Source organism: Thalassophryne amazonica, chromosome 20, assembly GCF_902500255.1.
Source record: "Thalassophryne amazonica chromosome 20, fThaAma1.1, whole genome shotgun sequence".
NCBI lineage: Eukaryota > Metazoa > Chordata > Actinopteri > Batrachoidiformes > Batrachoididae > Thalassophryne > Thalassophryne amazonica.
Genome location: NC_047122.1, coordinates 63,606,253 through 63,617,836, shown reverse-complemented (window position 1 = coordinate 63,617,836; position 11,584 = coordinate 63,606,253).

Below are 11,584 nucleotides of genomic sequence, written 5' to 3'. Positions count from 1 at the left end.
TCAAATGTCAGGTTTCCAAAGTGGAAATATGTAGCTGAAACAGGGGACCACATCCTGACTGATGCCATATTTATCCTATCTTCTACAGCCCTTAGCGTCTATGACCCTGTTACCCAAAAATATCACATTTTTTTTTAACTTTAAAAGCACATGGTGCTGCTACTATTTATGTGCTCATGTATTTTGAGATTACAGACACCATAACCAACATTACATTTCTGCAGGGACCATTTACTCATCATTACATCTGCCACAAACAACCCGACGCACTCGGTAAAAATCTGTCTACTTGACAATATTACTTGAGGTGTTTGGTTGCACTAACATGTTTAAAAGCTGAAGTGTTGGTGTTACAGTGGATTTGTTTTTATCTACTACTAATTAATTTCCAATTTTTTTATTTCAGATTTTTATTTCAACTCATTTATCGTCAAAGGTGAGTAGAGCCCCAGAGGCCTGATTGCCAAAGTTTTAGTATGACTTGGGTTGTTAAAAATAATAATTAAATAAAAAGGAATTTATTCTTTCAGAATTAGGGCAACAAACTAGATGCAGTGAAATTAAATGTCAGACTTTTAACAATTAGCTGTTATTACAGATTAAAACCACAGCCTTGATGACTGAGTAAACATGTCGGATAAAACTGTAATACTGTGTTTGTTTTAACATTAGTTGCAGGAATGTCACCGCCGATGTTGTCAGACCACTATCGCCACCTTGTGTTTGGGAGTGTGAGTTCAACACTTAATTCGGTTTGTGATGTTGCGTCTCACTGAGCATGCTAAATAAAAGTTAAATTTTGTGAAGTGGAAAAGATGATACATGCATGACGTAACTTTGCCTGTGTTTAAAAAACTTTCTGGCAGAGACGCTCGTCTTTCAGTGTGTAACATTGACGACAACCTGTTTTGCAATTTGATGGCAAATTGAGCCCTGCCTCCAAACTGAGGACTATTTTAAAAACGTTGATGACTATTCATTCAGTCACACTTCATCGCTATTTTGCTCACCGTTTCTCCATTATTGTGTATGTAGAGTGTATTTGCATCCGGTAGAGTCTCGCCACAGCAAATTGGCACTAGAAGAGGAGAGAGATGATTCAAAAATGACCCTTTCATGAATGACATAAGGAAAAGAGTTCCCTTGCTCAGCATTAGGAGGGGGAAGCACGCAGGCAAGTGTGGGGGTGGCGAGCCGGTAGCAACGGGGCTCGGTTGCGAGTATGGGGTTACCGATCCTGTGTCTATACAACCAAGTAGGAGCTGTTGGGTGTTGGGGTCTGCAAGGGTTGGCTCTTGTCACCAATCTTGTTTGTGATTTTCATCAGACTTCAAGGCTCAGTCAGGTACTGGAAGGTGTCCTGTTTGGTGATTCAGAACTGCATCTCTGCTTTTTGCGGATGATGAGGCCTCTGATGACCAGGTTTGACCTCTGATGACTCATGAGCAGGTCTGAAGCCAATGTGAAGCAACTGGGATGAGATCAGCACTCCAAACCGAGGACATGGTCATCATTCAGAAAGGGGTCAGCGGAAGCTACTGCCCCAAGTGGAGGCGTTCAAGTATCTTGAGGTCTTGTCTCAAGTGAGGGCAAGCTGGCACATCAGATTGATATAGACTGATTGGGGCTGTGTCTCAGGTCTATAGCCGCTGCCCTGGACAGTCATAGTGCAGAGTTGAGTTGGAAGGTGAGGCCCTAGTTTTCCCATCACCCAATCATTGGGCTACACTCAAGGACAGGGTGAGAAATGAAATATCTGGGTGCACCGTGACTGAAGCCGCTGTTCCAGTCCATCAGAAGGACCTAGGTGGTTTATGGCTTTTGTGAGAATGTCACCTTGCTGTCTCCCTCCGGGGGGGGGGGGGGTCTTTAGGCATGTCCAACTGGGAGGACGACCCCAGGGAAGAAACAGGATATGCTGGAGGGGATTACATCTCCCATTGGTTGAGGAACAAGTAGGGATTCCCCGGGAGGAGTAGGAGGGCCTGACTGAGGATAGGTAAGTGTGGGTTGAGCTGCGAGCAGCAGAGAATGAATAAATGAATGAATATTAAACATGCAAACGTGCTAAGTTTTTATACATGCAGGGATAATGTTAATAGCCCTGCAACAGACTGGTGTCCTGTCCAGGTTTGGACCCCGCATCACGCCATAGGACTGCTGGGATAGGCCCCAACACCACCCCCTCCATGACCCTTAATAAGCGGGTAAAGAAAATGGATGGATGGATAATGTTAATAACTTAATCATTTGCAGACTCAGTAACAAGTAGTTTAGTGGAGACTGAAGTTACAAACAAGCTCAACTTTAAAATGTAAGTGCAGCTAATGTAGCAAAGCTCATGGCAGTGCTAAAGCTAACCATATTTAGTATTTGAAGCAAAGTAGAAAGAAGTGTGTAGCACCACTATGGGGCGATAAAGAGCTGGCGGGGATATTGTTGTGTAAGACTGCAAAACAACAATGTCAACACATCTTTAGAAATTAATGTATTTAAACAGATTACTACTTTGAAGAAGCAACGTAAACATGAAAGCATTGTGTTTGAATTCTGATGAACTGTTTTCTTCAATGTCTAGAGGTTGAACAAAGTTAGGGTGGTATTAAGGGTAGACATTGTGAATTTTTATTTCACTCTGTATCTTGAAAACTGGTAATAACTTATTTTGTTGTCAGGTGTCGAGCTAACAATCCTAAATATGAAATATTACAAAGGTAACATAACTGGTAATGAAATAGCTAAGTGGGTAGGAGCCTCCAAGGTCTCTACAGAGTTCTCCCCAGCAGGCACACACCTTGGCAAAAGTTGGGAAAAGTTTTTTTGTGTGTGTGTGTGTGTGTGTGTGTGTGGATTCTCAGCCACCACATCGTAGGCAAGCCCAAGACAACTCAATGCCCAATTTGGTGTCCAGCGTGATACCTCCCTGTGATCTGCAGGAAAACTGCATGCCAAAATGTGTGGAGCCTGAACCAGGCCATCCAGACCCAACTGCAAGGAGGTGCAACAAAGCCCGCAGTCCGTGTGAGCTCTTGAAAATTTGAATATGGCTAATGTTTGCCAAGCAGGATGTACACCCTGATCAGGAAACCAGTTAGTCAGAAGACCTAGTATAATAAATAAAATTGTAGGGTTTCAGTTGAAAAACCTTTGAATGTAACAGGGGAAAAGTAGCCCAAATCCTAACGAGCATCTGGACATTAGGAAGCACTCGTTTTACCAATAGAAAAGTACAACATGGAACAACTTGCCTGATCAGGTAGTGGAACGCAGAAAGCTTAAACTTATACAAAAATAGGTTGGGCAAACGTGAAGAATTAGAGGGTGGGGGGATAAGGACTATGCAATATATGAACATTATAGTAACTACCCGTAAGAAGACATACAATGAACACAAACAAGGGAAATCCATTGGGTTGGCAAATGTGGTCCAAGGAATGCTACGAGCTATGTACATTGGTTACCAAATTATAGAGCATTTGACAGGTTGATCTGGATATGAGGTCAAAAGACCTGCGTCCAGAAATCAACTTGGTATTAATACAACAACCAGATCTTTTGGATTTCTGAATTCAGAGATGGGCCATAAATACCCATTCACCAAAGGCAGTTTATTTGTACTATCCACTACCAATAATTCTAGCTACATCCTTATACGGATCCATTTTAGTAACAGTTTATACTTGTGGAGGGCAAAGTTTTTGTGGCATGGTTTACGAGGGAAACTTCCTATTAATACTAGGGTCTCTGAGTCCTAGTATTAAGGAGAGCATGTTGAAGTTGTTTTTCCATTTATGCCATGCTAATTGTTGCACTAAAGTAGGTTAAGTAATGCTACAAAAGTGAGACAATTAAAAAAAAGTGAATTATGGTGAATTACCATTATTTGTTGATTTTAAATTTAATAGATTTATAGACAACAGTACAATTCAAGGTGATTAATGTTGTATGTCAACAGAATCATGTTTTATTTGTGTAAACTGAACAAAACTGGATTTGGTTTGTTAGCTATTTGAAGTATTACATTAATTTATGAACATTAAAATCAGTTTGGGGTCGTAATATACACCATCAAATATTAAAAGAAGTTAGGACTAGTGGACTCCAGGACCAGCAGACCAGTGGACCACTAGAACCATTGGATCCTAGGACCAGTGGACCAGTGGATCCTAGACCAACACACCAGTGGACCCTAGGAACAGTGGACTTTAGGACGGTGGACCCTAGAACCAGTGGACACTAGAACATGCAGATCCTAGGACCAGTGGACGCTCCCTGGTTTGCTAATGTTAGCTAAAGTCAAATGGTAGCAACTACCAATCTCCGAGCTGTTTCCCTTCTTGCCTTGTCAACTGTTGCTCTTATAGAAAAGGAATGAACAGCGAATAGTGTTGTTTGACAAATGGCTCCAGGTTGGCACACGGATTAAGTGCCAGTTGTGCGATGGCGAGGGTGTTATTATCCTTCCTACTGCGGGGAATGACTGTCATGCTGGTACACTTATTTTTAGCCGTCAGACACAAAATGCATCTCTTAGGTTATTATGGCAGACAATCATCTGAGGTGGAGAAAAAAACAAAAGGACTGTTGTGTGCTGGGGTGTTTGGCTGGCTTGGTTTCTGTTTTTTCCCACCAGGTGGTATGCATTCAGGACTGAGTGGCTGAACATTAGGACCTCACCCTGAACACCCTGAGGCTTGTTTTCACATGCAGGTCATCAGGACTCACAGCTGTGGTGTATTCTGTCTTGATCAGAGATTGCTGCATTTAAACCTTGAATGCACAGTGTGTGATTGCCAGAGACTCGACCTTGTGAGCAGACGTGTGAGATCGACGTCAGGAGAACATCTCACCATCACGGACGCAGAGACTGCTCCAGCTTTGACGCCACAGTCTGTGAAGGGAGGATTGGGTGAGGTCTCACGCTCTTCAGCACACTTCCTGAGGTAATTTGGTTTTGGTGACTTTATGAAAAAATGACAGTGGATTTGGTGTCCCTCACACCTTGTGTTAGTGAGCTGTCACGTTTATGCTAATTGTCTAATCAGCTTCTGCTGCAGTGGAGATTTGAACTGAGTGTTCCGTGCCTGCAGGGTGAGAAGTGATATATATATTTAAGCCAGGAAGTGTTTTGCCTGATTATGTGCACCTTTGAGCTGTGTCTCTCTGGGTGGAGAGTGTTGGACTCACCTCATGTTTTCTTTTTTTCACAGACTCGGTTTGTCGCGGCCACCTGGGGGGTGTTGGCGGGGTCCCTGGGTCCGAACTGCTGTGGCTCCGGACGTTAGCGCTGCTGAGAGCGCGCGTGTTTTTCACCTCACCAGGCCGCGGACATTTTTGGTTGTTTATCACTGCACTTATTATGATTATTAAATTCTGTTATCTTTTGAACCGTGCTCTGCTTATTTCGTGCTGGGTCCTGTCAAACGCTGAGTCGGTGCTCCGACCGCGTCCGACACATAACAGTAGTCTCTGGCCATTTAACAATGGACCAGCGGAAGCAGAGACGGTATTTTTGCCGGGAAGGCTGCAGCAGATGTTGGAGTTGATCCGGGATCAGTTGCGGGTGCTCTCCGCCCAGGTTGTGCGCGTTGGTGCGCGCATGGCGGAGTTTACAGCTTGGGTCGCGTCGCACCCCGCTGTTACGCCTGTAGCCCTGTCTCCTCCCCTGCAGCTGGCTCCGACGCCTGTTGTAGCAGCTCCGGTGGTATTTAGTTTGCACTTTAAGCTCTTTGGTATAACCTGCTGTCGTTTACAGCAGTGTGAATTGGTTTTTACTCTGTTACCACGGGGATTTTCTTATTTGGCACTTTGGCTCCCTCTGTTGGTGACAGAGTCACATTACCGTTCAGGTTCAAAGGATGGAAAACACAATGTTTTTCCATCTTTGCACTTGACGATGTAGGCCAATGTTAGTTTTTTATTGGTCTACTATCTGTTTTCTTGTTTAGTATAGGTGTTTTTATCAGGGGTTAATTTGTTGTTTTGTGGGTTTTAAAGCACTGTCTGTGGTCTGGAGTTGAAAATGCAGGCTGTCGGAGCATAGGTTGACCCAGGTGACTTTATGTTTGTCTGTTGGTCTTTCTTTTTTTTCTTTGGTTTCACCTCCCAGGGTTTGATGGGACGTTCCTCTGGGGGGTGATGGGGGGGTTTAGGGGTGTTTTTCGTTACTTCCCTGTTCCACCTCCGGCTTCAGCACGCCTTTGAGCCGTACGCCATCGGCGTAGCTGAGGTTTGGGACAGTGGAATATACCCGCAGCTGGTGGCTGGTTTAAAAGTCGGAGGGGTGGCGCCGTCTGTGCCGTAAGCCATTACCGCTGTTCCACTCTCCGGTTGACTTTTGGGTATAGTCATGGTGGTGACACTGGACGTACTTCCAGTTTCCCCTGCGCTGAGGGGTGGGGTTGGGGTTGTTGTTTTGTTTTGTATGTTTTTTTTTTCTCCCAGTTTCCACCCTCAGGGTGTGACTGTGGTGTCCTCTGGGGGGGGGGGGGATGACTGTGGGACCATCTAGCCATAGACGGCCAGGGCTGGGTCTATGTTAGTCATGGGGGGGGTGTCTCCTGGGGTTGATGGAACGGTCCTCTGGAGGCGCTGGAGCCCCCGTGGGTGACTTTGGATCCCAGAGGACCTCTGCTGTGGTTATTACTCCTGGAGCTGGCGGGATGTCCTCTGGGGGGGTGTTGGTCCCTACATGTCGTCCAGGGGAGGGGGGGGGGAGATTTTTTTTTGCAAGCTTAAGTTTGGGTCGTGTTTGTTTTTTCTTTTCTCCTCTTCCTGGGGTTTTCAGCCTATGGACAAACTGGATAAGACAGGAATCTGTTTGCAGCAAGAGTCGGATGACCTCATGGTGGACCAGGACCACCTTCGGCAGATCATCTCCAATCTGAAGAGGAAGCAAAGGAAGTCTGACCAGATGTGGGCCAAAGAGAACGTATTGCTACTCTATGTGCAGAGGAGTATGATCGTGCCGAAGCGGAGGCCAGGGAGAAGGAGACAAAAGGTTGACCCTGGCAAGAGTTAAAGACTCTACAGACCTGAAGATGAACTTGACGGATTTAATAAAGTGCTCAAGACCGAGACGGATGACTTCGGAAGAGTTCATAGTGTGGAGAGGTCCGAGCGTGCCATGGAGCAGCGACTGGAGGGATGAAGATCAGCTGGAGGATGTATAGGTAATGTTTCCAGGCCCACTCTGCCAAGAAGAAACGGAGCTGGATCTGGGGGGCTTGAAGGCCATCTTGAAGACGCTACTGAAAATCACGATAATGTCTTATAGCACTTGAAGAAACTGACAGGCCCGAATGAAAGACCAGATGAGAGGACTGGAAGAGCTGTGAAGGTTCGGGGATGAAGCAGTTAATGATGCTAAAGACAGTGATAAGAAGCTTAAAGCCATGGAGGGAGACATGTTACACATCCAGGAGGAGCCTGTCTACTGCAGACAGGCTCAAGGAGTGAAAGGATGAGATCTATAGTCTCAACACAGAGTTCCCTGTTGGCAGAGAAGAGGCGGCTGGAGGCTCGTATCATCCAGCTGAAGGAGAAACTACAACCCCTGGCAAAAATTATGGAATCACCGGCCTCAGAGGATGTTCATTCAGTTGTTTAATTTTGTAGAAAAAAAGCAGATCACAGACATGACACAAAACTAAAGTCATTTCAAATGGCAACTTTCTGGCTTTAAGAAATCAAGAAAAAAAGATTGTGGCAGTCAGTAACGGTTACTTTCTTAGACCAAGCAGAGGAAAAAAATATGGAATCACTCAATTCTGAGGAAAAATTATGGAATCACCCTGTAAATTTTCATCCCCCAAATTAACACCTGCATCAAATCAGATCTGCTCATTGACATTGACCTTATGCCATGAAATTGACCCTATGTGTCTTTTTGCAAGGAATGTTTTTGCCCTATGGCAAGATGCATTATCATCTTGAAAAATGATTTCATCATCCCCAAACATCCTTTCAATTGTCCAAAATATCAACATAAACTTGTGCATTTATTGATGATGTAATGACAGCCATCTCCCCAGTGCCTTTACCTGACATGCAGCCCCATATCATCAATGACTGTGGAAATTTACATGTTCTCTTCAGGCAGTCATCTTTATAAATCTCATTGGAAAGGCACCAAACAAAAGTTCCAGCATCATCACCTTGCCCAATGCAGATTCGAGATTCATCACTGAATATGACTTTCATCCAGTCATCCACAGTCCACGATTGCTTTTCCTTAGCCCATTGTAACCTTGTTTTTTTCTGTTTAGGTGTTAATGATGCCTTTCGTTTAGCTTTTCTGTATGTAAATCCATTTCCTTTAGGCAGTTTCTTACAGTTCGGTCACAGACGTTGACTCCAGTTTCCTCCCATTCGTTCCTCATTTGTTTTGTTGTACATTTTTTCGATTTTTTGAGACATATTGCTTTAAGTTTTCTGTCTTGACGCTTTGATGTCTTCCTTGGTCTACCAGTATGTTTTCCTTAACAACCTTCCCATGTTGTTTGTATTTGGTCCAGAGTTTAGACACAGCTGACTGTGAACAACCAACATCTTTTGCAACATTGCGTGATGATTTACCCTCTTTTAAGAGTTTGATAATCCTCTCCTTTGTTTCAATTGACATCTCTCGTGTTGGAGCCATGATTCATGTCAGTCCACTTGGTGCAACAGCTCTCCAAGGTGTGTTCACTCCTTTTTAGATGCAGACTAACGAGCAGATCTGATATGATGCAGGTGTTAGTTTTGGGGATGAAAATTTACAGGGTGATTCCATATTTTTTTTCCTCTGCTTGGTCTAAAAAAGTAACCGTTACTGACTGTCACAATCTTTTTTTTTCTGATTTCTTATAGTGTTTCTTAAAGCCAGAAAGTTGCCATTTGAAATGACTTTAGTTTTGTGTCATGTCTGTGATCTGCTTTTTTTCTACAAAATTAAACAACTGAATGAACATCCTCCGAGGCCGGTGATTCCATAATTTTTGCCAGGGGAGGTAGAAGAGGAGAAGCTCAACGTTGAGAGGGTCAATGACCGCATGATGAAATTCATATGAGGTTGAGCAGCTGACGACGGAGCTGTCTTCAGAGCGCAGTAACGCTCGGCTCTTGGAGACAGGCTTTCTCAGCTGGATCGTCAGCACACAGAGCTGAGGCTGAAGCTGCAGGAGGTGTTTTTTTTTGCTCCCAGCCATGGTCCCTGGAGGGGGGTGTTTTTCCTAGCCCAGGTTTGTGTGGTCGCCAGGGGGCTTCCCATGAGGGTGGGGTACTGTTGTGTGCTGGGGTGCTTGGTTTCTGTTTTTCCCACCAGGTGGTATGTATTCAGGACTGAGTGGCTGAGCATTAGGACCTCACCCTGAACACCTGAGGCTTGTTTTCACGTGCAGGTCATCAGGACTCACAGCTGTGTATCTGTCTTGATCAGAGATTGCTGCATGTAAACCTTGAATGCACAGTGTGTGATTGCCAGAGACCCGACCTTGTGAGCAGACGTGTGAGCTTGACGTCAGGAGAACAATCTCACCATTACGGACGCAGAGACCGCTCCAGGTTTGACGCCACAGTCTGTGAAGGAGGATTGGGTGAGGTCTCACGCTCTTCAGCACACTTCCTGAGGTAATTTGGTTTTGGTGACTTTTATGAAGTAATGACAGTGGATTTGGTGTCCCTCACACCTTGTGTTATTGAGCTATCACGTTATGCTAATTGTCTAATCAGCTGCTGCTGCAGTGGAGATTTGAACTGAGTTGTTCCGTGCCTGCAGGGTGAGAAGGTGATATATATTTAAGCCAGGAAGTGTTTGCTGATTGTGTGCACCTTTTGAGCTGTGTCTCTCTGGGTGGAGAGTGTTGGACTCACCTCATGTTTTCTTTTTTCACAGACTCGGTTTGTCGCGGCCACCTGGGGGGTGTCGGCGGGGTCCCTGGGTCCGAACTGCTGTGGCACCGGACCATTTGCGCTGCTGAGAGCGCGCTGTGTTTTCACCTCTCCAGACCGCGGACATTTTTGGTTGTTTATCACTGCACTTATTATGATTATTAAATTCTGTTATCTTTTGAACCGTGCTCTGCTTATTTCGTGCTGGGTCCTGTCAAACGTTGGGTCGGTGCTCCGACCGCGTCCGACACATAACACGGACTTCAGATTGAATTCCTGAACTCATAATGACCATTTGTGTGTGTAGGTCATGTGACCGCAGACAGGTGCTTGTTTCTGACGCGGGTACGAGCTTGTTACTGTTTTAGTTTTCGGTGTCTGGTTGCTGCTCAGTATTTCAGTGCATCACAAACTGAACCACTGTGATGGTGGCAAAACAAACTGCCAGGTGATGAACCTGCACCAGAGGAGCTTCCTGTAACGTCACTGCCCTCTGTTGGTAGGATGAGGAACAACAGCCGCTTCCCTGATCACTTTAATCCTGTTTTCACTGCCTCCAACCAACTGATAAATTTGTGTTGGATGAATAGATCCTTTCTTTCTCTACTCTCTCTCTCTTCCTTTTCTATTGCATGAAAACCTCACCTGAGGATGTCATGGTTGTTCTGTTGTACCTCAAATTGATCAAATATAATTGTTTCAAATCCTAAAGGTGTAGGAGTGTCTGTGCATGTTTTTCCTTCCTCTCTTTGTGATTCTTACTGCAGTCGAAATTATTATTTCTAACTCCTGTTTGTTTGATGGTTGAAGGAAAAACTAACGGAGCCCATCAGTACAAACTTTACTGAAGAGGTGATTAGATTTGGGGGCCGATGTTGAATTTAACACAGAACACGTCATGTAACATTTTTGTAACTGAAGTGGAACTTCATGACAGGACTTGTTCAATTATGCATTTTCGGAAAAAAAAAAAAAGAAAAACCATGAGTGGGAAAGCACAGAGAAAAACTGGCTACAATATTGTTTTGAACAGTGGTCTTGTCCACCCTCCACACACACACACACACACACAAAATGGCACTCATACACATTAGGGGGCAAACTAGGCGCCGATCTAAAGCGGTCAAAAAAATTAACCTAACGTAGGCGTGTCGATACCTGCACTTCTTCCAACGGGCACTTGAGGCTGGCTCCAAAAGTGAGTCAATCCTCAGAATCCCATGTTAAAATGTCTCACAGTAGAAATATTTACAGCCTGGTACAAAAAAAATGTTTGGTTTGTAGCTAGTTTCCTCATTCTGGATGACTGTGTGTGTGTGTTTTTATGTAATTCATCCTTTTAAGATATTTTAAGCCATAAAGCTGTGAATAATTACATCCACCAAGGATGTAATAAAATCATCTGTGTTTATTTATGTCTGTTAGCAGGATTAACATCAAAACTACTGCACGGATTTTGATGAAATTTTCACCACAGATACATATTAGGCCACAGAAGAGTCCGTTAAATTTTGGAGGTGATCCAGATCCAGTTTGATCAAGTTTCACTTTATATAGGATTTGACGGGTTACATCCCCCACCCAAAAAAAAAAAAAAAAAAAAAAAAAAAAAATTACGGATTCTCACCAAATTTTTATCACAGATAGATATTCGGCCATGGAAGACTCCATTAAGTTATGGAGGTGATCTGGATCTAGATTCTGGATTTGGATC